Source organism: Mesocricetus auratus, unplaced genomic scaffold, assembly GCF_017639785.1.
Source record: "Mesocricetus auratus isolate SY011 unplaced genomic scaffold, BCM_Maur_2.0 Super-Scaffold_100676, whole genome shotgun sequence".
NCBI classification, from domain to species: domain Eukaryota; kingdom Metazoa; phylum Chordata; class Mammalia; order Rodentia; family Cricetidae; genus Mesocricetus; species Mesocricetus auratus.
In genome coordinates this window covers 56708864-56736022 of record NW_024429266.1, presented here as the reverse complement: position 1 = coordinate 56736022, position 27159 = coordinate 56708864, and the positions used below count along the sequence as shown (strand labels likewise).

Here is a 27159-nt window from a genome sequence, read left to right as displayed (position 1 = left end):
CTTGACTCACAAGGAATGCAGGTTTGCACCACGCTGAGACAGCACAGCCTTTAGGATGGCAAAGGTTAAATTTAATCCTGCTGAGAGACAGGCAGTGCTGGCCCACGCCTTTAATCCCAACACTCAGGAGGCAGAGGCAGGCTGATCTCTGTGAGTTCCAGGATAGCCAGGCTGTTACACAGAGAAACCCTGTCTTGGAAAACCTCTAAAGAAGACAAAGTTAACCCTGCTGAGAAGGAATCAGGTACTCTCACACGAAGGCACTTCTATGGAGCATTATTGAGGCTTCCTTTCCTGCCCCTTATAGAACTGCATGTGTACATGGATGGATATGCAAGAATATTGTTTCAGCACTAGTTACAACAATAAAGAACCTTACAGTTCATGAATATTGATCTGGTTATATTAATTTGTCACAAAGTCACAAAGAAATTGGTCAAATACTATGAAACCATATAAAATTAAGACAACTCTATAGGGACTTGTATTAGATACTTTGCTTGTTACCAAATACTTAACAAGAAGGTACTAAAGGAAAGAAATAGTCTTTTAGCTTGCTGTTTAATGGTAGAGCTTATCTGTATTCATCGTTTTCTCATAATTTGTTCAGTCTGGACTCCTGATTCCTGGTCTTCCTTTTCCAGTTAGACTTTTCTGGGAACACCCTCACAGACACACCAGAGTTGTGTCTTCTAGGTGGTTCCAAATCAGATCAAGCTGACAGTGAAGATGAACCGTCACAAGCCCATTTTCTGTCAACTAGACAACGTCACACACATCACTTCCTAGGCAAGTGTCTCACCTCTGGGCTACAGCCCAGGGTACACACAACACTAGCATTCCTTCTACACTTAGTCTGCACCTGTAACTGGGTTCACATTCCTTTCTTGGCCAAACTGCACTTTTTTTGTTTGTTTTTGTTTTGTTTGTATTTTTCTATTCTATTTCTGTTTTCCCCATCTGTAAATCTGGGTAAATACATAGTTTGTATACTATGATATCTTGAAATTTCCTCCTCCTAAGGTCCCTCACCTCTGACCTCATCCTCTCTCATGTTCTCGGGACACAGGGAAAATGCGGCTAGAGTCCTTGCCAGAATGTAGTAGCATAAATGGCGGCTAGGGCAGGCATCAGGAGTGTGGGGCTGCAGGCTTGTGTGGAGACACCTGAGGGGTACAGAAAGGACAAAGCTGGTGCTGACCTGGATGTTTCCTTTCCTCTTTAAATATTATTTTTAGATATCTATTTATGGTCCAGATGTGATAGAAGTACCAAGGAGGCAGAGGCAGGAGGATCTCTATGAGTTGGAGTCCAGCTACATAGTAAGCTCCAGGCCAGTCAGAGCTGCATAGTAAGCTGCTGCTCCAAAGATAAATAAATAAAAGGATTTGCTTCTGTAATTTTCATCTTATGGATATGTGTGGGTGTATGCGCATGTGTGTGTGGGGGGGTATGTGCATGTGTGTGTGTGTGTGTGTATTGCATGCCTGCCTGCTGCCTTCGGAAACAAAGATGGGTATCAGATCCCCTGGTGCTGGAGTTACAAGGGGCTGTGGGCTGCCTGGTGCGGGCAGTAGGTGCTGGGCCTGTCAGGTCCTCTGCCTGATGGCGAATGCTCTTAACTGCCAGTCCGTCCCTCCAGCGCATCGTTTTCTCCGTTTTATCAGTCCGTGGTCCTTGTCTTCCACTTGTTGCTTCCCTGCTATGTCTGCCCGGCTAGCTGAGGATTCTGCTGCCTCTGCCTCTCGTCCTATCATAATAGCACTGGGATCAGAGGCTCACAACTCTGCACCCAGTTTAGCATGTGCTGTAGAGATTCAAACTCAGGTTCTCGTGACCCAGCTCTTGATCCACTAAGCCACCTCCCCAGCACCCCAAGGTGCTTATTAATCCAACCAAGATGACAATTGAAATGAGCCATTATAAGACTGAAAGGAACGCTCGCTTGTATATTTTAACTGAAATAAAAGAACAACCAGTTGTCATTTGTGTGAAAATACAAGCTTTGATTCTTATGACTCTCTGGGATGAGAAGAAGACGGTTACCAGTGGGCGCTGGAAAAAAAACTGTCAGCCAATGTCTTTTGTGAGATTATTTCCTTAAGGTGAGCTGGGCTAGTTTTAAATTAAAACTTTTGCATATGTTTGCATGCCTTGTGAGTGTATGCATGCTTGCAACTGTAAGGGCACACATATATGTGGGTACATACATACTTTATGTACGTGTGTGTAGAGGCCCAAAGTTGATGTTGGATGCCTTCCTTGGTCCTCTGTAGCTTGTTTATTGAGGTAGCGTCTCTCACTGAACCAAGAGCTCACTGAGTCCAGGCAGTCTAACTAGCCAGCTAGCCAGGAAGCCCCTGTCTGTACTTCTCACGTGCCAGGAGGGCAGAAGGCCATCATGCATGGCTTGGTACAGGTTCTAGGACTCTGAGCCCTGGCCTCCACATTTGCATGGCAAGCATGCTATCTCTGTAGCCCAACTTTAAATTAAAAAAAATTACAGAGAAGAAGGGTTCCAGTTACCACTAAGCATAGCCAGTCACTCGACGCTCTGAAGTATTTTGGGATGCACACTGTTGTTGCTTCTTGTCCTATCAGTTAAATGCTTTTTTTTTTTTTTTTTTTTTTTGGTTTTACGAGACAGGGTTTCTCTGTATTGTTTTGGAGGCTGTTGGTCCAGCCCGGCCTCGAACTCACAGAGATCCGCTTGCCTCTGCCTCCCGAGTGCTGGGATTAAAGGCGTGCGCCCCAATACCCGGCTGTTAAATGCTTTCTTGCCTCCTTCCCTTCAGCCCACGGAATTGACCTTCTCTCCGCTGTGCTCACCGTACAGCACGTGGGATCTGGAATTTACTGCTGGCTGCACCTGCCTCAGTTTCTTCTCTCCACCTCCCATCCTCCTGTATGTCACACAGAATGCCACCAGCCTTTGGTCATTAGTCATGCCTCTCTCCCCAACCCCTGGGACCTCCACGGTCACACCACACAGTGCAGTCCATAATTGTTCCCTGCCTGAGTTGCTTAGCTGAACATTGCCTGGCACATGTCTTCAGCCCCACGGGTGGCTCTAGAAGGTGGGGACTGGGCTCCACTCATGCCTATCCCCCCTCTGTGTTTAAAGCGGGACTGGCACCTCAGGGCAGTGCCTCCTGTTCTCAGGTAATGCGTGCCATCAACACGGAGAAGGGATACCATTGTCTTTCTAGGCAGCCTGCTCATGCTGCGCTCATTCTGGGTGATGTGCTTTCTCTGCTGCAAGGACAGGGGTCCACTCCTGCTGCACGAATGACACACCAGCAGGTGGCAGGCAGCTGACCCTGTGTCATGTGCTTGGAGCTGCGGCAGCAGCAGCAGCCCGCTGGAAAACCCTGCAGGCGGCAAGCAGGTCTTTCCTCTCCAGCCCCACACGGGCCTTGCTGGAGAACAGCGTGAATAGCTGCGACTTCCGCTTGTTTTTGTGAATGTATAAAGCTTGGAGGAGCTTTCACCAAGTGCTTATGTGAGCCTGCTCTGTCCTGGACACTGGTGGGCAGTTGAGTTCAAAAACACAGACAAGCCGGGCGTTGGTGGCGCACGCCTTTAATCCCAGCACTCGGGAGGCAGAGGCAGGCGGATCTCTGTGAGTTCGAGGCTGGGCTGGACCGACGGCCTCCAAAACAAAACAGAGAAACCCTGTCTCATAAAACAAAAAACAAAACAAAACAAAAAACACAAACAAAGCATAGATTCTGCTCTCAAGGAGTTTATGGTCTTTGGGGGGAAACAGTCACGTGAACAAAATCAGTGCAGCGTTGTTAGCAGTGACAGGGAGCTGGCCAGGGTTAGGAGGAAGAAGGAGAAATTTATGCTGGTCATGAGGCCCTGGAGTGGGGCTGTGTGCGAAGGACTAGCACCATGCTCGCCTCCCCCACCCCTACCCACACCCCTTCGGCTTTCTTCCTGACCTCCTCAACAGAGGAACTGTCTAAAGTCAGGAGAAAGGCGCTGTTTTGACTGGAGGAACAGATGAGAGGAGTCAGACTGTGCTGGGGTGGGGGTGGCTTAGGAGAGCGCACTGGAGGCGTTGAGGTGGGAGTTCCCAGGTGGCTAAATCTTGCTGACGGAGGTCAGTTGGAAGCCCCTCCGTCCACTAAAGGAGCACTCCCCTCTCCACTCTGGGTTGGCCATGGTCCAGGTCAGGTTTGACCACTGCTGACGGCCCCAGGAAAAGGCCCACAGGGCAGGAGCTCTCCACTCCAGGCCCAGGCTGGACCTCTGCAGAAAGTCTCCTGTCTCATGACTTTGCTCACCACTCCTCACCAGCTCCCTCAGAACCTAGAAAAGCCACATCAGCGGGTGTTAGTAGACGGCCCCAGTGAGGATACTGGCTGATCAGAGGAGAAGGAATTGACTCAGATATGCGTGAACCTTTGTCATATTGTTGGAAGTCTGAGATACTTGCGTTTCCTTTCTTTTCTGAGATAGGTTCCTACTATGTAACTTTAGTTTAACCCTGACTGGCCCCAAACCTTAGGATCCTCCTACTTCTGCCTCCTGGGTGCCAGAATTACAGGTGTGCACCACCACGGTTGGATTGATACCTGCATGTCTTGCTGTGGGGGCTAAGTGCTGGGAATGTGGTTGAATAGCCCTATGGAGGGCTTTGGAAGGGGCAGTCATTCTTGGTTTCAGCTCTGAGAGCCGTCTAGAAGTTTGTGATGGTGAGAATAGGAGCCCTCTGCTCTACCCAACTCCGGAGGACTCAGCAGGATGAGTAGGCAGGTGAGTGGGTAAGGAATGCTTTCCATCCTGTGGTTTGTGGACATCCGGCCAGGCCAGGGCGGGCCTTCTGAAGAGCACACTTCAAAGGCCGATGGAATGTCAGTGCAAGGTGGCAGCTGCCGACCAAGCTTCCCCGAAAATGGAAACACTCAAGCTGCCGCAGCGAAGGGCAGCCTTCCAGGACACTCTAAGAGGCCAAGATCCCTCTCTCTGCTTGCACACACTGCTCTCCTGTGCAGGACCCCCCCCCTCACAGAAAATGCTTCCTGTGCAAAGGGCGCCCACTTGAAGCTCCAGGAATCCTATAAGCCTTTGCATTAGTTGCATGTCATAAATATTTATGCCCTGCTGATGTGTGTAGCGTGTGTGCCCGTGCACTGGGCAGGGCTGCTCAGGACAGATGGGGCGGGCAGCTCTCAGGCAGAGAAAGGCAGGGTTTCAGCACCCTGTGTACTGTCTGGACTCCGGGATGTGGTCAGCCAGCTTCAGTTCTAGCTGGTCCAGCAGTTGGGTGGCCAGCGCTTGGGAGACATGAAACAGAAGTCTGGACAGGTGGGAAAGAGTCTTTGCTTGTTTGAGCCTACCCCAGTGCCCGGTTCTGGGGACTAGAAATGTCAGCATGGCTTATACAGACACCCAGGATTCAAGCCTGCATGCTCAGCTCCAAGAAAGTGTGCTCGTAGCTGCATAGACAAAGCAGGAAAAGTCAAAAGTCAGTTGCCACCATGGTAGCAGGTGATGACCTTTTCCCCATCACACGAAGGACAGATTTGCCCATCCGTTGATCCACAGCCCAGACAAGTGAGCTAGGATTCAAACTCCAGTTCTTGACCCCCAGATCCGTGCTGCCTGACCTGTGAACTCCACACATTGCAGACATTCTTGACAAGGCTTCAAGGCCTGCTTCTCAGCCTGGATAGCTAAGAGCTTTGAAGATGGTGTGGGGCACTGCCACCTGTGTGAGAAGTACAGGTGCCCAGAGACAGCTTCACAAGATCTGACACTCTGGCTGGAATCACAGGCTCAGCAGAGGGTTCTGCCTCAGATGGGCAAGTCCTAGACCAAGGGCCCTGTACTATGTGGTAGCTCTCAGGGTTGCTCTTCGAAGCATCCTGCCTACACCTGGCATTCCCAGCCTTTTCTTTCTTCCCTCCTCTCTGCCTCTCCTGACAAAGCCTTGCTATATAGCCTAAGCTAGCCTCGAGCTCATGATCCCATACCTCCCTGAGCAGTTTCTGAGGGGAGGAAATGGTGTGCACACAAGTGCCAGACACATTGTGCTATGCCCAGGTAGAATCAGCAAAGCTGGCTTGCTCACTGCCAACAGACTCACAGCAGGAAGCCCAGCTACCTACCCATCCTCCCCTGTCTGCTAGTTGTCTTAAGTGTGGTCACTAGAGGGCTGGAGAGATTGCCTGGAGCTTCCAAGCACAGGTGGCTCTTCCTGATTACCTGGATTTGATTCACAGCCCCCAAATATAGCTCCAGTTCCAGTGCCCTCTTCTGGCCTTCATGGGCACTGCACTCATGCATAGACATACAGGCAGGGAAAACACTCATACTGTAGCAGGCCCCCAGACCTTAGCATAACTAAAGCCATGATGGAAGTATCATTCAGGCCTTGTAACCCAGCACATAGACAGCACCACCTGTCAAAATAATAACAAAGACCTATTCCATCAAAGTCCATAGCTCTGGGGAGGTCTCTAAATGTACTAATCATGCTTTTTGGCTTCTGTATTACTGCAAACTGAGGTGTGTCAATCCAGGATGAAATTTTTGTGCTTTAAAATCCTCCCTGAGAAAGGCTCAGGGCTGTGGGGGTGTCTGGAACGTCGAGTTCAGTTGCTGGCTGGAAAATAAAGATTTTCTATTGACTTGGACTTACGTCTGAGTAGTCTTCTCTGGTAGATATCTCACAACAATACATATAAAATCAAAACAGATAAATCATTTTTTAAAGTGTGGTGACTAGGTCCAGCCTGGAAGAGACATCAGAGCCCTGAATGTGCTGTGAGTCTGGGAATGTTGCTTGTAGCATGAAGCGTGGGGACTCTCATTTGCCTCAGGCAGGCTCTTCCAGCAGGTGCATCCAGGGATCTATATGCATATGTTTGCCTCTGAAGATGCTTGGTTGGCCAGCTGGCAGCACTGGGCCTAACTGGGTACGTTGAGGGCTCCAAGTCTGCCTTCTCTGTGCCCTCCACCTTCAGGGAACACACATGCCCCTGGGAGAAAGGGCAGGTATGGGGGTTGGGAGTAGGTGTGAAGGAACTAGAGGTCCCTGGAGGGCCCATGGGGCCCTTCCACCTCCAGATTCCTAAAAGCAAATGACATAGTCGTTTTAGGATATCCTTCAGCACGATGCAGAGGACCCAGACTTCCCCCATCCTTCAAACTCCTTGTAGAAGGTCCAGGATGCTTTTAGATAGCATCTTGATATTCTAACCCCAGATTTTGGCAGTACCAATACAGAACTCTCCAAGCTGGCCACCGTTGTCCAATCCAGCCCCTTCACTTGAAAACAAGGAAAGGTGAGTTAGTGACATGTCCAGGTGTGCAGAGCTGGCTTCTCAGAGCCATCATGGTCATAACTGGGTCACTGCCAACAGCCTCAGGAACACTGCCTCCCTAGCCTTCTGGGGTGCCTTTGCTCAGGCTACAAACATGACTGGCATGGAGCTGAAGCAGGCACACTGTTCTTCTGGACAGTCAGAGATAAGAGGCACACAGGTGCCATAGAATCAGCCAGACAGGGCTGGAGAGATGGCTCAGAGGTTAAGAGCACCGACTGCTCTTCTAGAGGTCCTGAGTTCAATTCCCAGCAACCACATGGTGGCTCACAACCATCCATAATGAGATCTGGTGCCCTCTTCTGGTGTGCAGACATACATGGAGGCAGGATGTTGTATTCATAATAAATAAATAAAATCTTTAAAAAAAAAAAAAGAATCAGCCAGACAACACAGGGGATGGCGGGCAGGGACACTTGCTTCATTCACTCCTAAATCCACAGTCTAAATCCACAGGAGGTGTCCAGTGAGCAGCTGATACAGGAACAAGTGAGTGAGTGTGGTCTAAGACCTCTGCAGGAAACACAGCAGCTCAAATGTGGGGACTTCGAAGAAGATCTGGAAAGGGGCTAGTTATAAAGACAGAGACAGGTCTGAGGATAACTCTGTTAACCTGGCTAGGCCAAGACATGGTTAGATATATGGTTAAACATAATTTTTAAAACATAATTAATTAGGCCAGGTGGTGGTGGTACACACCCTGAATCCCAGCACTTGGGAGGCAGAGGCAGGTGGATCTCTTGTGAGTTCAAGGCCAACCCTGTCTCAAAAAACAAAAACAACAACAAAAATATTTATTTATTTTTATTTGGTGTGCACTGGTATTTTGCCTGAATGTATGCTTATGTGAGGGTGTTGGGTCCTGAAGTTACAGACAGTTGGGAGCTGCCATGTGGGTGTTGGGGATTGAACCTGGGTCCTCTGGAAGAGCAGACAGTGCTCTTAACCCCTGAGCCATCTCTCCAGTCCTAAACATAATTTCTAAGTATATCTGCAAGGAAATTTCCAGGAGAGGTTAGCACTCTGGTTGGTGGATGGAGTACTGCAGATGGCCCTCCTTGGTGTCGGGGAATGTCAGTCCATAGTGAATGACCCTCCTGAATGCAATAAAGTCGTGGAGGAAGGGTGAGTTCAGAGTCTTCCTGACTGCTGAGCTGAGACAACCCTTCCCAGATCCATGCGGAAGGCTACAGGGATGCAAGACCTTTAAGGGTTGGTCAGGTCATGGGGCCGATCTTGGGGGTCAGTTATGGTGGGATCAGGTCCCTGATGGTTAAGTTTGACCCCGCCCTTCTTCTCAGTCTCACACATGTTCTCCTTCTCATATGATGCTGGGAGAAGCCCTTGTCAGCTGCCAGCACCATGCATTCTATAAGCACCACGCTGTTTATAAACTGCCAGTCAGACAGACAGCAGGTCAGCATCCATCATCTTCTGCCTTGGCGTTCCTGATTCTCAGGCCTTCATACTGGAGTCAACACCACCGGCTCAGGCTGTCAGACCACACCTGGCTTTCTCCTGGGTTTGCAGCTTGCCTGTGGCAGGTGGGAGGACCTCTCAGTGTTCACAGGTGCACACACCAATTCACAGACTAATCATCTACAGGACCAGTGTCACCTCTCTGTCCACCTCCTCTTCCTGTTGTCACAGACCGCCCTAATGTAGCAGGATCTGCGGGTTATTGGTCAGGTGCGGTGAGGCCATGGCCATTCTGAACTTAAAAGGACAGGAGGAGAGAGCCGTTGCCTGTGTGTTTAAAGAGAGGTTAGTGTACACGGAGAGCTCGAGAAAAGCTGTGAGTTCAGGGGGGAAAAAGCAATCTGTGGCGAGAGACTAAGATTCACTACCCCTTCCTCAGTCTTCTCTGCTGGGATCCCTTCCCTTAGCCAAACACAACCAGAAACCTCTGGGAGCAAAGTTCCCTGAAGAAGGAAGAGCAGAGGCCATCAGAAGACATCGGCCTTCCACCCCAACAGCACAGCTCTGTTGGCCAGGGTGGCCAGCAGGGGAACCAGGCCCCCTCTTGCCTGGAGGTGTTGGGCCTCTTTGCTGTTTCCTCTCCTGATCAGACTCAGAAAGGCTGCACTCAAGTGGCCAGACAAGCCTTGTGCCTTCACACCTCTGTGGCCGCTGTGTTTCCAGAAGTCTCCTACCCGTCCTTCAGGGCCGGCTTCCTCGGCGCCGGTGAGGGGAGAGCACTAGACTGGCTTCCAGTGAGCTCCAGGGACCCTTTATCTCCACCTCCCAGCACTGGGGTTATGAGTGTATGTTGTCACACCTGTTTTTCTTCGATTGATTTGGTTTGCCAAGACAGGGTTTCACTGTGTAGCCCTGGCTGTGCTGGAACTCACTCTGTAGACCAGGCTGGCCTTGAACTCAGAGATCTGCCTGCCTCTGCCTCCTAAGTGCCAGGATGAAAGGTTTGTGCCACCACCACCCTGCAGGTTATTTTATTTTTATTTATATGCACATGTGTGTATCTGTATGAGTGTCTGCGTGAGTGTGCTGGTTCCCAGGGAAGCCAAATGAGAGTGTCAGATCCCTAGGAGCAGGAGTTGCAGGTGGCTGTGACCTGCCTCATATGGGTACTGGAAACCACACTTTGGTCCTTTTGTAAGATCAGCAAATGCTCCTAACTGCACAACCATCTCTCCAGTCCCCACACCTGGCTTTTGCATGGGTGCTAGGAACTTAAACGCAGGCCCCAGGGATTCACAGCAAGCACCTCTCTCAAACTCCTACTTATTGATTTTTAAAAGACTTTAAAAATCTTGATTTTTAAATTGTGGGAGCATCCCTGAGTGTCTGACTCTCCTTGGCCTAGCCTCAGCCCCAAGAGGGGTGATACAGGTTACATGAGTGCCCAGGGAGCTGACACAGGCCACCCACAATGCACTAGGGGCTTGCATCTGATTGCCCAAGTGGGCTGTGGTGCAGTGCTCTAGGCAGCTCTGCAATCATGCAGGAGGGTATCCCCATCTCTTTCTAAAAGTCAGGACTGGCATAAGAGGCAGGAGAGAGGCTGGAGTAACTGTCTTTTCCCAGCATGGAACCAGATGAGACAGAGGCTGGTGAGGGGACATATGTCAAATCATTATCACACTCAGTCTTTAGTCTACACTACACTGCACCAGTAAGGGTGATCAATCCAGTTAACAGGCGCAGAAGCTGGGTCAGTTTCTTAGTCCAGAGGGTTCCCCATGTCCTGCCTTGCCCTTGGTCCTGGAGTCCTTATATCAGAGGACCACCCGGTGGGTGGCTCTTGTTACTAGTCCCCATATACAGTCCACTCTCCCAGAAGTCTGGGAAAAGGCTGGGAAATCCAGACGTGTCCCATCACAGGGAGAGCCCATAGATTCAGCAAAGAAAACAGATTTTGTGTGAGTTAATAAGACAATTTAATGTTCCTCCCCCAACCCCCACCAGCCTTGATCTTAACAAGGTAACAAGTTCTCACAGTCTGCCTTTAAGTAATTTAGGGAAGGCATTTGAAATTCCCATCTGCCTTACTCCCCAACCAGCAATGTTTCTTGTCACCAGCTAGCAGCATTTAAAATATTTACGGCCCCTTCTTTGCCCTGGGGGTGTATCAGAATAAATCATTGTTACTACCAATAAATCAAAAATTAATCTCCGAAAAGCTCGATGCCTGTCTTATCCCTCAAATAACAAGTAGCAGACTCTAAGCAAGGGACGTGACATCAACTCCTTCGGTGTTTCCCTCCATCTTCTGGGAGGAGGTGGATTGCAGGCGGAGGGAGCAAGAGCGCCACACCGCCCCCTGGTGGAGCTGGTCCTGTGCCAGCGCAGCCACGCCTGGGATTCCAACCCAGCCGGAACTACCGCACTAACTCGAGTTACTTTCAACTGGAAGCACTCTTTTGTCCTAGAAAAAAAAAGCCTCCTCCCTTTCATTCCACGTCTTTTGTTTCCCTCCATTTAAACATCTTTTCATCTCCCCAGTCGTTCTTTAAAGTCTACTACTATTTTCTTTTCCGTTCCCTCTCGCTTTCCTTTGAAAGTCCCCTCCCTCTGCTTCCTTCTTTCCTCGCCTGCACAGGGATGAGCCCATCCATCCATCACGGGGGCGGGGAGGCTCGTCGAGAGCCAGCTCTCCTGAGGATTTACGGACAGTTGAGGGGCAGCCGGCACTGTCGTAAACGTTTAGGCTTGCTGGTGTTCGGGTAAATAACCCGACACCCTTGTCCTGGCAAGTAACCCTGATTAAATGCGGGGATCCACCAACAATCAAACAAAAACTACATGAAACTGGAGGAAGGACACGATGGGAGGTGGTTCAGCGAGAGGGAGAAGGAGAATAATACGGGAAAATGGGGAGGAATATGATCAAAGTATGTATGAAAGAAATTGCATAAGAATAAATTTTTAAAGGGTTATTAAGGAAGAAACTAATTAATCCAGCGTGTGGACTATGTGCTGGGTGCCATGCCATGTAACTCGTATAACAGCCCCTGACGTTATCTCCGTTTTACCAGGAAACGAGCGTTCAGTTTGAATGCGAAATGCCCCCCTGTGTGCTAGACACTTTGTCTCCAGCTGGTGGCGCTGTTTGGGAAGGTTGGGGAACCTTTAGGAGGAAGAAGCTCACTAGAGGAAGTGGGTCACTTTGGTGGCCCCGCCCCCACTTCCTGTTTGGTTTGCGGCTGACTGGGAGACACCATATGACCAGCTGCCTCTCGCCGCTGCCACCACGCCTTCCTTCTTGCGATAGAACACAGCTCTTCAATCCCGGAGCCAAAGTGAACCTGCCATATTTGTTAAGTCGCTTGTTGCCAGCTATTTGGTCACATTGATGAGAAAAGTGATACTCTGAGGCCTGGAGAATCAGTTAAGTGTGCAGGCTGTCGACACCAGTGCCCCTGAGGAAGTTATATTAAGCGAATTTAGGGCCACTGAGTCTTTGAAAACCCTTCGCTGGTCTCACGACGAGCCCCACCCCACCGCTGAGCGGCACGCCCTGCCCCACCGAAGCCCCACCCCCTCTCCGTGGTGTTTTAGAGACAGGATTTCACTACATGGCCCGGGGGGCTTGTCTCAAACTCACTGTGCAGCCTAGGCTGACCTCAAACGCATAGTAATCCTCCTGTCTCTACCTCCCAAGCGCTCGTATTAATAGGTGAACCACCAGACTTGTCCCACTGAGGTTTTTTTTTTTTTTTAGTCAAAGCAGCAATTTAGAATCTCTCCTTAGACCTATTTAGTTGCAAAAGACAGGTAGGAATCCTTCCTACTTGTTATGCGCAGGTGGCAGAAATGCAGATATTTACTGTATTTATTTCCAGTGCCTTTTTCTGCATATGAACTATTCATAATTTCACAATTTTTTTAAGAGACTCATTTTGGGGGCTCTGTGGAAAATAGGGGCCCTCGAGAGTCTAGGAAAGAACCCGTCAGGGAAGTTCCCATAGGGCAAGGAGGCATAAGCAAAGGGCGTGGCGTTGGAGGTGGACTCATGAGGTGCCTTCCAAGGGTGACTTCACACCTGGAGTGACAACCTTGGCACCTGCTGGAGAAGAGGCATGAGGAGAGAGGGCAGCCCTGGGGGGCTTCGGACATGGAACTGGATGGTGAGGTGGTGAGGAGGCTGCTGGGCACAGCAGGGCTGGATGACCTCAGCTGTGAGGCCCACGGGCCGTTCTCCATCAGTCTTTGGAGCCAACCCGAAGGACAGACAGAGGGGTGTTGGTAAGGACGAGACCATTTCAGAAGAGGGTGGTGTGAGAAGACACCTAAAGAGGGGCCTAGGAGGAGCCGAGAAGATGGGCGGTGACAAGTACCGCGTGGGCAGAAAGGCAGAAAGGCAGGGGGTTGAGTTCTCGTGGAAGCCCAAGAGGAAGTAAGCTTCAGGAAGCCCCTGGGGCGGGCGGCTTACGCTGCATCTGTCTCTCCCGGGTCCCGCTTTTGTACACCTGACTGCCTTTTCCATCTGACCCCCAGGTTTCTCAGTGTATGTCACATGGTCAGGTGAGGAAAACATAAAGAGAAGCTGCGTTAGTTACCTTTCTCATCCAAGTGACAAAACCTCTGACGGAAACGCCTCGAAGGAGGGGGGAAAGCTGCATTTGGCTTATTGTTTCAGAGGTCACCAGGCCATCGTGAGAGTATGAGGTGGAGGCATTGGCTGCAGGGCTGGCTCGGCCTGTGGCATCCAGACTGGGAGAATCATGTTCACATGGAGGTCTACCAGGAAGCAAAGAGCATCGAGCTGCGTGAAACCTTCAGACACCGCCTCTCCTGACCTCCTGAAGGTTCCACAGCTCTCACAAGCGTGCTCAGGCTCAGTGAGATGGCTCGGTGGGTAAAGGTGCTTGCAGCCAAGCCCGATGGCTGAGTTTGATTCCCCAGAACACCTGTAGAGGAAGAAGTGATTCCCTACAAGTGCTCTGACCTTTACAAGGCAAGTGATGCCTGCAACCCACAGCTGTGTCTTAGCCGGATCTCTCCGTGAGCCTGGGAGAATGAGGGACTCAACTGTCTCGTTTCCCTTTTCTCTGTCCTCGAGTCTGCAACGTGAGTAGACTTTCTACGTGCCACCTAGTGATAAAGCTCTTTCTTAACCTGTCATTATCTCTGTGTAACTACCTGAATTTAGAGAATTTATATTTGTCATGCATATAAAATAACACATGCTCACTGTAGCAAATCCGGAAAAGGCAGACGTGTTCAAAGAAAATTAAATTCACCCATAATTTTACCACCCACAGATAACCGCCATTATTAACAGCTTGGTGTATTTTACTCCATTTTCTTTGCTCTACATGTATGTATAATTTATAAACTTTCTACAAATGTACCTTAATCTGCATGCATTTACATAGAGTAGGCTATGCTACAAGAATAAAAATGACCCCGAGTTTTCTCCCGTTTAACACATCTGCTCATTGGTTGCTCCTGTATAGGTGCTTGGGTTTGCAGAGTGGCTCGGCCCTACAGCATCACTCAGGAGCCTGAACTCCTTCCATCTCTTGGCTCCATCCTTCCTTGGGAGTGTGTTGCTGTCTCTAACCAGTTACCAAAAAGAGGAATAGCATGGAGGAGGCCTGCTCACTTGCTGAGAAGCTTTCATTTGGAAAGGCCACACATGGCTTCTGCTCATGTTCCATTGGGATAGCGTAGACACATGTTCCCACTTCACAGCAAAGGAAGCTGGGAACTGTAGCTCAGCCGTAAAGGAAGCTGGGAACTGTAGCTCAGCCGTAAAGGAAGCTGGGAACTGTAGCTCAGCCGTAAAGGAAGCTGGGAACTGTAGCTCAGCCGTATGGCTGGCTGTGCTGCCCTCTGTTAAAAGAGGAGAAGGATCTGGGCAGATGTGTATGCACTTTTGCACCACGAAGGCAGTGCTGTTATTCAGTCCTGGGTGCTTCCCACAAGTTCCCTCAGCTACCCCCACTCCCTAAGTGAGCTGAAGTGTTCTCCACGAATGGCGTGACAGCCACCCCTTTTTCCCTTGTCATACATGTTCATGCTATGTTCACGTACTTCCCCCAGAGTGAGGCTCTCCTTCTGCAGCTGTTTCAGGGTATTCTTGTTTATCTCCTGTGTTGACAGATGGCTCACCACCTCACCAAGTAGACCATGAACTTCTCTTTTAAAATTATTTATTTATTATTTAATGTGTGCAGGTGCTTTGTGTGTGTGTGTGTGTGTGTGTGTGTGTGTGTGTGTGTGTGTGTGTGTGTGTGTGTGTGTCTGGTAGCCAAGGAGGCCAAGAGAAGGCAGATACCCTGGAAGTAGAGGTTACGGATGGTTGTGAGGAGAGAGTGGAGTGTTGGGGTTTGGAAGTCATACATCTCAGAGTAGAGACAGTCTCTGTCATCAGAATGTGTCCGTCAGTAACTGCGGTCTCAGTAGACGTTTGTGAGGTAATAATCATCTCATAATGTGACAGTTATTAGGCAATGATGAAAAGATGTTATTGGGAAACAAGACTGGAACATAAGAAGGTGGTCAGACGGCTTCCTTAGTCCCTGCCGTTCAACCACACAGCACTGTCTCCATTCAGCTTCACTCCCAGCAATGCTGCTTCGAACCAACCATGTGGAAAGTTTTGGACACCTGGATATCAGAACTTGACTTTGCATCTGGGTCCATTGCTCTCCCAGAGATGTCACAGAAGAGTGGTGGGAGTAGGTAAAAGAAAGAACGAGGTTTTAGATGTAGGGACAGTAAATGAAGACATTTGGTTTTTCTGCTGCTTAGCTGTGCAAGGGGCCAGAAAGACATGACTAGAGAGGGCTATGGGGTTCAATAAAGGGATTTTTGTCTGGTTAAGTTTTATAAGTTACTGGAGAAATTCGAGCATTTGATAAGACAACAGAAAAGAGCCAACAGATGTTAACTTCAAGAAGAGGTGAATTAGACTACATCAAAAGTAATTAAATATGTTCTTGAAACTCTAACACTAGGGAGGGAGAGGCAGGAGGGTCGCTGAAAGTAACAGCCCAGCCAAAACTACAGAGTAAGACCTGATCTCAAACAACAAAACAAAAAGGAACGAAAAAAGTAAAACTGTTAAGAAAAAAAAATTCATGACCTATACTGAGCATATTTGCATATTATATTTTCATGTAATTGTGTGTTTAAATGTATATACAACACTACTACAACTCAATAATAAACAAAAGATGGGCAAATATTTGATCATCCACAAAACAAAAGAATATTCAAGCAACCAGTAAGTAAGCTCATGAAAAAAATTCTTAGACCTTTAGTAATGGGGAAAGAAAAATAAAACCACAGTGAGACACACTTAGCAGCCATCAAAATCCATCCATCACAATGAGACACACCCAACATCCATCAGAACCCATCCATCACAATGAGGCACACTCAACATCCATCAGAACCCATCTGTCACAATGAGACACACTCGACATTCATGAAAATCTGTCAGTCACAATGAGACATACTTAACCTCTATCAAAATCCATTCACCACAATGAAACACACCCTTCATCTATCAATATCCATCTATCACAAGACCCAACATCCATAAAAGTCCATCTATCACAGCAAGGCACAGTTAACCACAACGAGAATCCATTCATTATGTTGAGACACACTCAACATCCATGAAAATGGCAAAGGGTAAAATTACTGGCAGCACCATGTGTTGGTAGGGATAGGAAGCAACTAGAACTCTCATTACTGGCATAAGAACAAAATGATCCAGCCACACTAGGAAACCAATTTGACTATTTCCATAAAATAACCATGTATTTCCCATACATTCAAAAGTTTCAGTTAACATAGAGACACGTGAAATGAAGTGAAGGTGTTCACATATTTTCACATCAACTTTATTTATTTCAAGTGTTTATCTTTTGTCTGGTCTTGGGGGGTATAATCAACCCAAACGTCCATCAGCAGGGGAGTAAAGACATCATAGCTATCTATACAGTGGTATGCTGCTCTGCAATAGAAGAGGTGAGATGGGAATAGTCATAATACGCTGGATTTCAAAGACACGTGAGAAAGCAGCCAAATATGTGAGTATATATCATATGATTACATTGGTATAAATTCCATTATACCCTAATCAACTATGACTGAAGCATATCTGCCATGTGTAGCAGTGGCTTCTGGGACAGGGGTGATTCAAGGAGGACTGGTGACAGGAAGCAGCTTTCCTGGTGAAAAACTGCATGGTGTGTTAATGATGGTCACACAGGTGTACCCACTTACCAAAACATTCCTAATGCCAAAAATGACTACATTTTATTACATGTAAATTTATACTTTTCACAAAGTTAATTAACAGTCTTTAAGTATATAAGGAAAAGAAAATAATAAAGCCAAATCCCAAATGTAAAATGGGATCAAAACTATAAACATGACCGCTAACCTGGAATGTAAGATACCATTTTTTTTTACTCCCCAGGGGGCTGGAAGAGAAAATATACCCAAGAGAGTGCAGATACACTGGGGAGCATGGAATAGGGGAGACAAAGAGGGTCTCAGGGCAGCAAGGAATTTGGCTCACCGTGCCCACCTCTGGGGGGGACCAGGCAGATACCAGAGGGTCCCAGCTAATTACAGGGGTCTGTCCTAGCCTGGGCTCTTTTCTGAGACCCCATCTCATCTGCCCAAAGATGGTTGCCATGAAGCATCGGGCCCCTAAGCCAGCCAGGCGTGAGAGAGATGCAGCAGCCTCTGGCCACACATCATGCATTGAGAACTGCAGGCTTTTCTGGTTTTCTTTTTTTCCTCTTGAGTTTTAAGGCAAAAGAGACAGCCCAGCAAAGCCTTACACATGTTATTTGGAAGTATTGTGACAGCCAAGAAATTGGGCTTGTGTCAAGAGAAACCACAGTGGCTGTTTCCTTTTTATTATTTTTAAAAAGCAATTTTGATCTTTCAAGCCCTGTGAGGAAAAAGTTTACTAAATATACCTCTGTGGGGGCGTGTGTTGATTCTAGCGTTTATCTTCTCTCTGATGTCGGGGACATCTTTCCTGTTCCTCACCCTCTGCCCGCATTCAGCTTTCTTCCCCTGGGGTTTTGCCCCACGCTTCTGAATCTTTGGGACAAAGGCTTTGAAGAAAGATGAGCTGGTCCCTCTCTTCCACACATCTGCCTGTGATTACAGAAGACAGAGATCTGTCTGAGGCAAAGAAAGCAAATCTGCGGTTTATGTAACACAAAATCCAGAGGACTGCTCATGTTGGGTGTAGCCAGATTAGGGCTCAAGTGCTGCCAGGCTGAGACTATGGTCATCTCTTAGTCTGCCTTTCGTGGACACTGCTTCAGTCTAGACTCCATTGGAAGAAAACTAGTCAAATAAAAGGTGTGCCCTGATGTCTTTTCAGGTCCTTAGTCTCCTGATGACATATGAGGAGTTGATTTGTTGGTTCCTTTTAGTCTGACTTTGGTCATATGCCCACCTCTGTCATTAGTAGAATGCTGTTTGCTGATTGGCTGAAGGGCTCTACCCAGAAGTCATGGTGGTGAGGAGTGAAAGAGCCCTGGATGGAGAGGTGGCTTGCTCTTTCGGAGGACCTGTGTTCAGTTCCCAGCATGCATGTGGGGACTTAAAGTCATCTGTAATTCCAGTTCCAGGGGTTCTGATGGCCTCTTCCGACCTTTACAACGAGAGGCCTGCATGTGAAGGCAAGGCACTCACATCCATGAAATAAAATAAAGATGTGGGGGGCTCAGTACAGCCTAAATGCACAGAAAAGGGGGTGCTAATGAGAAGCCCATATTACCGTGTTCCCCACACTCAGGAAAAGGCTGGCTCTATTCCCAACCTCCTGAGTCCTTGGTTTTTTAATTCTTCCAGGCCTTAAGCAAGCGGGAGCAGACATGATCCTTGCCTGTGCTTGAGGAAAAGAAAAGGGAGCTAATGAGTTTCTTGGGTCAGCTATCATGTCTTCCATACTTTGGCCTCAACCCCCTGTCACCCTCCGCCCATTCTCTCCTCAAACTCAACTCTGTACCGAAGCTGAACAAATATCACTTAGTGTGAAATCAAGTTCAAACTGCACAGGTCAAGTTGCAGACCTGGGGTGTCCAGTTCTATGATCCGGAGCAAGCCGATGTCTGAGCCCGCTCCTTGTTAGGTGTATTAAGATGGTAGTAGAGCATACCACGTCGACACTGAGTTTGAGGGCTTGAAGGAGACTGTGCATGCAAGTGCACTGTCTGGAAGGCTCGCGGCTTTCCCGTTGCCCTCCTCCAGAAGCTCATCTGAAATCTGATTCACCCTGCATGAGGCCTGGGACAGCCATTCATGTTTTAGACCTACCACTGGGCTCTTTTTGCCTCTTGGCTTCCAGTGAGTTTGACAAGGGAGCTGGAGATTTCCTCCCCGCCCCTTCCTCACCCTTGCCACACCCCTGGCAATGGCTGTGACCCTCCCATACTGCAGCTCTCATTACATAGTCCTCCTCCATAATTCCCATTCTTACTTCCTGTTTGGAGACATTATTTCTTGTCCCCAATTTTGTTCACGTCTCTGCCATAGCTCATCATTAAGATGTCTTTCTCTACACAACTCAGTGTAGATGCTGCTTCCTGCTGAGACTCCTTTTAATTCAATAGCTGGTGACAGGAATGATGTCCTAAGAAACAACCTTCAAAATGGTATTGTGCCACCAGGTCTCTTATTCACATCCCAAAGACATAAATGGCATAATTGCTGAGGGAATTGGGACACTGGTGTGGCACAAAATAGCATTAAGATTATGCTCAAATTATTACCAGTGTTGATATGGAGTGGAAGTCTAGATTTTTAAGTGACTAGGTCAGTTGGTTGCTGTAGCAACTGTAGTAAATGCAGAAGCAGTAATTGCAACTGCAGAGTGGACTGGTTCTTTTTGATTGTGCTGGAGGGAGGGGGATGAGTGGGCTTTGAGCCTCTGAGCCTCGGATGTCCAACTCAATACTTGGGTGTAGAACCAGAAGGTTTCCAAGGAGGCTTCCGAAGAGCCCTGAGTTACAGTGGGTTAAATGCAGCTCATAAAGTCTCTACACTAATGTTAAGGCATGCATTGTGAAGGAGGAGATATCTGAGGGTAGAATGACTACATTTGGAGAGACACCAAGGAAACAGAACTGCTCAGAGCCCTAATCACCACAAATCTCCCTCACCAGAGACAGCAGTTCCACATACAAGGGTGACCTCTAAAGAGGCTACATATTAGGCCACTAAGGTATCTTAGTGGGTAAGGATGCTTGACAACAAACCTGATGACTGGAACTCTGTATCTGGAACCTACATGGTGGAAGGACAGAACTTACTCCTCTAAGTTGTCCTCCAATCTCCACACACATGTACACACACACACACACACACACACACACACACACAGAGAGAGGGGGGGGGCGGAGAATATACAGCCCTGTAGGTCAGTACTGCTTATTTTAATTACCTTCAGGTTCATAATGAGTTACAACTCAGGGGAACATGGTAAGCCCTTGCCAAAAGAAGGAATTGTAGCACCTTTTATTTTTATTGACTGGAAATTCCACACATGTATGGGAATAAATATTAACTATTTATTTCCTACACATTGCACCAAGAAGGATGAAATATATAGTTGGACAGAATCAATTTGTCAACATGAGTGGATTCACCTGGGATCCAGGATGTAATATAGTCATTAAGTGGCCAGGAATGGCTCTAATAGCTTGCCTGGTTGAGTAATTAAACCTTGTTGTCGAAGTGCTCTGTATCTAATGGGGCTGGGTGTGCCACAGCTTCCTTAGCACATCACAGAAGCTTAGTGTGATGGGCAAATGTAATGCACCTGTTCTGTGTAACTTGTTAATTGCCTCCAGCAAGATCCAGACAACACTCCCCTCCCCTCATAAAAGCAGTTTAAATGCTATCAAGAAGAACACTAGCATACTTGGCTATTCTCTCCAAACCAGAGGTGACAGTGGGAGATATTGCCAGTGAATTGGGGCTGCTGATACTAATGATGGAGATAGGAACCCACAGTGACAGCTGGTGATAGCTCCTGACTGTCAGAGTCAGTGGGTTCAGTGCCTTTAAGCCAGAAGGGGGAATACCAAATTGTTTTGTTCCATGTAAGATTATGCTATTAGTTGGCTAAGGTATATCATCAGTCCAACAGAAATATACTATGAGCTACACTGATGAATTTAAATTTTCTAGTAACCATGCTAGAAAAGTAAAGGAAAACGCGTGATAACAATTTTAGCAACATGTTTAACTTGTTATGTCTGAAGTATTATTTTAGTGGGAAGTTAATACACACATTGAGATATTTTACATGGTTCTGTCTTTAAATTCAGTGTGTATATTTCATGTAAGCACATCTCATTGGGACTGGCCACAATGCAGGTGATCAGTAGGCATCACAGGTGATCAGTTAGGTAGCACAGACCTATATAATTGGGGAAATTATAGCTATTGTAGGGAATCCTTAACTTCTTGTGAGTTCTCTGTGTCCAAATGGCTCACTAACTTGAAATCCTTTGACTGAGAAGCCGGGTTCCTTTTGGGAAAACCCTGGAATGTGATGAGTGAATTCTGTAAATTCTTTCCAAGTCTCCACAGAAGAAGCTAGAAGGCCACTTGCTAGGATGACTGGACACAAGAGAACGGAAATGTCCAGGCTTGGCAGAGGCTATTGGATCCTAACTGAACTGATGCTAACCTACACAGGTGGGAAGATAACAAAACAAAGCACTGGGATCCACCAGCCTGAGTGAGGGCTCACAAAGACCTGGAGCTATTCGGGATCCCACTGGGGCTGTCTAGAAGTAGTCCAACAAGACCATGGACCAAGCCTGTGTCTGCTTCCCCAGTTCTTGAAAGAGGAACCTGATAGGTCGTAAGTGGCAAATGGAAGAATCCTATTGTAGTCACAGGACAACTCTCAGGGTAAGAAAGGCCAAGAGGAGGCCTCTGGGAGGCAGCCATTGTTCATTTACCCACCTGCCAAAAGAAGAAACCAGAAGCAATATCACAATCTCTAGAATTCAACCTAAGTTAGAGTCACCATGGAGGCCTTGGAAGATGAAAATGGTGGCTCCAAAAGTATCTCTGTTTAACACCTACTTGATCAGGAGCAAAAGCAGGACTGCGGTGGCACACACCTTTAATCCCCACACTCAGGAGGCAGAGGCAGAGAGGCAGGTGGAGCTCTGAGTTTGAGGCCAGCCTGGTCTACAAATTGAGTTTCAGGACAACCAGGGCTACACAGAGAGACCATGCCTTGAAAAACAAAAACAAAACAACCATACAAGTCATAGGGAATGACTATGTATGTAGTTCTACTGGCCTAGTTGTTTTATCTGCTACAGCACTATGAACTGCAAAAACAATTTGCTCTATCTTAATTAGTAAGAACAGTCAAAAACACTTTGCCTTCACCTGGCTGAGACAGGAGTATACCCTCATGGCCTTCAGGGTTACATCAGTTCCTCTACTTGCTATCACAATATAGCTCAAAGGGACCTTGGTATATCACAGGTCTTCATGATGGCCATTTATGTTGATTGAATTATGTCAGATAAACCTGTGAACAAAATCCCTTGTGTGAAAGGTTTAACAAAGGGGGGGGGAATAATAACCCCATAAAATGTAGAGCACGGCGGGGACAGCCCTTCCAGTATTGAAGTTAAACCAATCTACTTTGGCTGGGCGGTGGTGGCGCATGCCTTTAATCCCAGCACTCAGGCAGATCTCTGTGAGTTGGAGGCGGGGCTGGACCGACAGCCTCCAAAACAATACAGAGAAATCCTGTCTCATGAAACCAAAAAAACAAACAAACAAACAAAAAAAGTCTACTTTGTACCGTGCATCACAAGGAAAAGTGCTGATTGTCCCCTGACCTCTTTGATTTTGGAAGAAATGTCTGGGTGTTCCATCCTGGCCAATTTGCTCAGTAACCCAAGAGGTGGTCATATGACGGTAAGTATCAAAACAAGTGAGAACTGCATATCAAGCTCGGGCTGCAGTACAGGCGACTCTGCAATTTCAGTCTAATGACCCAGCAGATCTGATGGTATTTAAGTATCTAGACACTTAAAATAAAACCACAAACCTTTGTCCAAGTGGTTCTGTGAGCTACAGTGACCATGAATAGGTGTGATCTCATTCATCGAGTCATAAAGTCAGGCATGTGCAGTGGCATCTCATAGTTGACTGAGCTTTTCTATATGAAACTGACTCAATGCAGTTCTGGGAGTCACAGGCAAGTTAGCCAAGACTGTATTTTCCCCATTTCACCACCTCTTCCTCAGCCCTCATGGGAATTTCCCACCCCCAAACCCTGATCATTCAACTGAAAGGGGAAAACCTGTAGGCCTGGTTTCTAGAATAGTCTTATTTGAATCCTGACACCAGCCAATGTGCACAATTGTACTTGGAGATGGCTCTAAAAAGTAGTAACAGAGAACAGCCTCTCAGTGTGGGGCTTGGGAGGAACCTGGACAAAATAACTGATTTGCTCGGAAAGGAAGGTGGGTTTACACACAGATTATTCAGTGTTGTGGGTAGCAGCTTAGCAGCATGGAAAGATGAGCCGTTGTAGATTAATATGATACCAGAGCTCTCAGGGAGACTGTGTGGTTGCAATTCTTGGGATAGGTGAAGAACATGAGGATATTGCTGGTCCAGTGGAGAACACCCACTTCACAGGAAGCTTCCCAAAAGAAAGCTTGTTGCTATGGTCAGTTCCTCCCCCGGCTACCAGCTGTTTGGTCCATGGGTCTGTGTATAAAGTGGCCGCAGTGGTAAAAATGGTTTCTCCAAGGCTTCTCTGCCAGTCACAGCAGCTGAGTGCCCAGTTTACCAAAAGCAGAAGACAACACTGAGGCCCAGAAAGAGGCACAGTGACTTTGGGAACCAGACCTTTGAGTTCCTTCTTGCAAAGGTCAGGGCCGTGTCTTACTGGGAACCCTCACATATTCCGTATGTAGACACTTTCTTTATCTGAGTGGGTCTCCTCTGCCAACACAATCATCAGGGACTCACAGGGTCCCATTGTGATGGTGTCTTATACAAAAGTTCACTTTAATACAAAAATAGTACAGTGATAAGTTCATGTTCACAAATCTCCCCTGCACCCCCCTTTATCTGAGGCAACTGGTCTGAGAGATAAGTGCAATATCCAGGAGAGGCTCGTTTATGACCCTAATTGATTGGGTGACAATGCTCTGTGAAATTAGGGTGCTGTTATATAAGATGCTGTATATGCTTTAAATCTATGCCCAAATGATAGCACCATGTCTCTCATAGCCAAATATAAATGTCTAAAGGGGGGGGGGGGGGAGATAGACACCTGTCATCATCACACCTAGCAATAAATCTGTGGATGTTTCCTTGGTGCACAGTTTCTCCTGTATTGGCAAGTTTGGAGGTCCTAGAATTCCCACTATGACCTTGCCAATGACAGACGGGACTCCTCAGCTGGCTCCCAGGACAAACTGGTGGGCCCTCCTGGCCGGGCTTCATCTGTCATCCTTCTCCAGCCTATTGAGTGAGAAGACAAGGTTCATGACCTCAATCCAATTCAACAAACTTGATTGGAAAGCTTTCAGAGGTAACAGGGCAGCACAACCGACCATAAAGCTCATGAATGAATTGTTCGGTAAATTGAGCTTTCTAAGTAACTATGCTTTATTTTAAAAACTCTTGTTAAATATCTTCCTGGAAGGTCCAACTGCTCTTTCCCCACCCCAAGCACAGCTTGGTAAACCTGGTACATGCTGTTTCTGACGAGCAGAGACATTAATGAGTCCCAAGATGTTTCCAGAAGACCACATCTCAAGGTAATAATGCTGATATGGCAAGGGAAGGTGTTGGGACTTGAACACATTGCACAGGACAGACATTACTTCATCGTGAGATAAATTCCCCATATCAGCTTGATTCAAAACCATTTGCCTTGAAAGAAGGAGTCCCAGAGGAGTCTGGTTAGCAGAAAGCTTCTGGGAACCAAGGATTTATTGCAACGATAATGGCTGCTAACCTGTGCTGGCAAGACCGGATAGCTGGCTACGCTTTCTTGCCTCTTTCCTGTCTATTCTCTCATTTGAGTCTCCCATCAGAGAAGGTCTGCTTGGTTATTCCTGCTGAGCATTGGAGCATGTGAGAGTGCGGGCCTGGGACTCCCTCCCCTCTGGTGTAGCAGACAGGACAGGAAGCCACTGAATTGTTGTTGTTTGGTTTCTTCTCTGGGTACTCTCTCAGGTCCACACGATGAGAAGGAAACACGTTTTCATGAATCCTGAGAAAGGGGAGGGGAGACAGAGAGAGAGAATATTTCAATGCGAAGGTTTCCCATTGAAATGGGAAAGTTCCAGAAAGAAGAGAGGGGACTCCAGAGATTGCCCTAAAAGTCACATGTTCTTGTTCTATGATCCAGAATCCCAGAAACATGGCCCAAGGACCATTCTCCTCCTACAGTGGCTGAATCTAACCACTGCCCTGTCAGCACCAGTAAGGGCTTTGTCACCTTCCATGAAAACAACGTCAGACTTGGCCCATGGATGTGCTTTTGCTTCCCGCTTCTCCCTCTAAGGGAACAGAACTATTTCCTGAGCTGACACAGTATTCCTCAACTCAAAGTGAGCAGGAATGCAAAGAGCCAGGATCAGGAAGGTGGCAGCCCAGGTTTGAAGTCCTGGCTACACTACATCAGGCAAAACAAATGGGTTTTCTGGGCTTAGCTCATTTCTCATGCATGCAGGTGGGAGGGAATTTGCCTGTTGCTCTTAAATTCCGAAGCTACTCTGGAAGCAAATGAGACCATGTGCCAAGAAAGATGCTCTGTGCTGTTCAGAAGCAGGGTCGAACACAACCACCAAGCTGCCCCTAGAGACTCCCTGCAGAGGGTAAAAATAGGCCACTTCTAAGAAAACCCTATAGGCACACTTGCACACCTGCATGCATGCACACACGTGTGCCTTGTCTGGCCTGCTCTCTAACTGGTTTGCAGGTGACCAGCAACAGAGTTTCCTCTTTTTGGATCCAGACTTTTGCCCATTATTTGTGTCTGTCTGTCTTCTTCTCTCGTCCATTTCTGCCAAGGGTCTCACGAGTGTTAATATGAGGTACTCATTATGTCCCATTAGGAGTAAATAAACCCAGTCCCATTTGTGTAACATCTGTCAGACAGAGAGGAGGGGTTTCCGGCAGGATGACCCATCTATTCGGGGAGTTCTAATACCTTTTATGAGATCTGAGAGCCAGTACAATGAATAGTATGCTTCCCTGAAGATAACTTGTGTACTGATATTTTTAAATAAACTTTTCAATGCTATTCTTATACCTGGTGGTGTCGCAAGCCATTCAGCTTTTTTTTTTTAAAAAAAAAAAAGGAAAACCATCTATTTTTGTTTATTTATTTGTTGGGGGTGGGGCATGGTGCTGTAGTGTGCACCTGTATGGAAACCAGAGGACTACTTGTAGGAAATCGTTCTCTCCTTCCACCATGAGGGTTCTGGCCATCAAAACTCAGGTTGTCAGGTTTGGCAGCAAGCACCCTTCTCCACTGAGCCATCTTGCCGGCTGATCCTTTGAGTGTCCCGTACACAGTAGATGCTTCACAAAAGCAGGCCGTAAGATTGAATGAATAAACAGATGGGCATGAGTGTCCATTCCCAGTGAGTCAGCAAGTAGTGAGCCTGACTGCAAGAGCCAGTGCTGTGGACCTGACCTGAGGGCAGTGGCTTCCTGTTCTCTGCCCACTGTCCTGTCTTGGATAGGAGTGTTGCCCAAGAGGCTACAGTCTTGAGAGCTGGGTCCCCAGAGGGTGTCACCACTTGGGGAGTTGAGGTTCACATGGAGACAGGTTAGGAGATAGGTTTCTGTCCCTGATGTCTTCCTATCTCCCTCTAGGCTTTCTGTCTACCACGAGGCAACACTTTTCTTCCTCTATGTCCTTCTGCCGTGATCTTCTGCCTCACCACAACCTGGGAACAATGGATCCGGCCAGCCACGGACTGGGCTCTCTGAAGACAGGAGCCACTTCTCCCTCCTTTAAATGGCTCCTCCCAGGGATCGTGCCACAGCGACAGCAATGGGAATTAACATGATAGCCTCTTGTAGTGCACTGCTCTTCCATCTTGTAATGAACCCTGATGGAGAGACACTAGGACAAAGAGAGGCACTGTTAATCCATTTTACATATGAGAAATCTCGGGTTCTGAAAATGCTTTCCCAATACCGTGCAGCCTCCAAAGTACAGAGACACAACTCAGGTCCTCTGACGAAGACCGGCAGGCCAGGCTGTCATATGGCATGACAGCTGCTGCCATCCTGACCATGCACAAACACCGAATGAAGACCGAGCTTGAGTGATCCAGCCATCATTAGGACGGAG

At 47.6% G+C, this 27159-nt stretch overlaps 2 long non-coding RNA genes across 3 annotated transcripts; one reads left to right on the top strand and one right to left on the bottom strand.

The window, feature by feature from the left end:
- The first annotated feature begins 11918 nt into the window (after positions 1-11918).
- On the top strand, positions 11919-15873 carry LOC121137080. Its single transcript, XR_005874300.1, has 2 exons — positions 11919-13043; positions 13296-15873. It is a non-coding gene; the product is annotated as an uncharacterized LOC121137080 (long non-coding RNA).
- A 784-nt stretch (positions 15874-16657) lies between these two features.
- LOC121137081 lies at positions 16658-22839 on the bottom strand. 2 transcript variants are annotated; one of them, XR_005874302.1, is made up of 3 exons: positions 22664-22839; positions 17750-17933; positions 16658-16770 (listed from the first exon to the last, which is right to left on the bottom strand). It is a non-coding gene; the product is annotated as an uncharacterized LOC121137081 (long non-coding RNA). The 2 variants fall into 2 exon arrangements; XR_005874301.1 differs by lacking the exon at positions 22664-22839 and adding an exon at positions 18565-18665.
- Positions 22840-27159: the final 4320 nt, after the last annotated feature.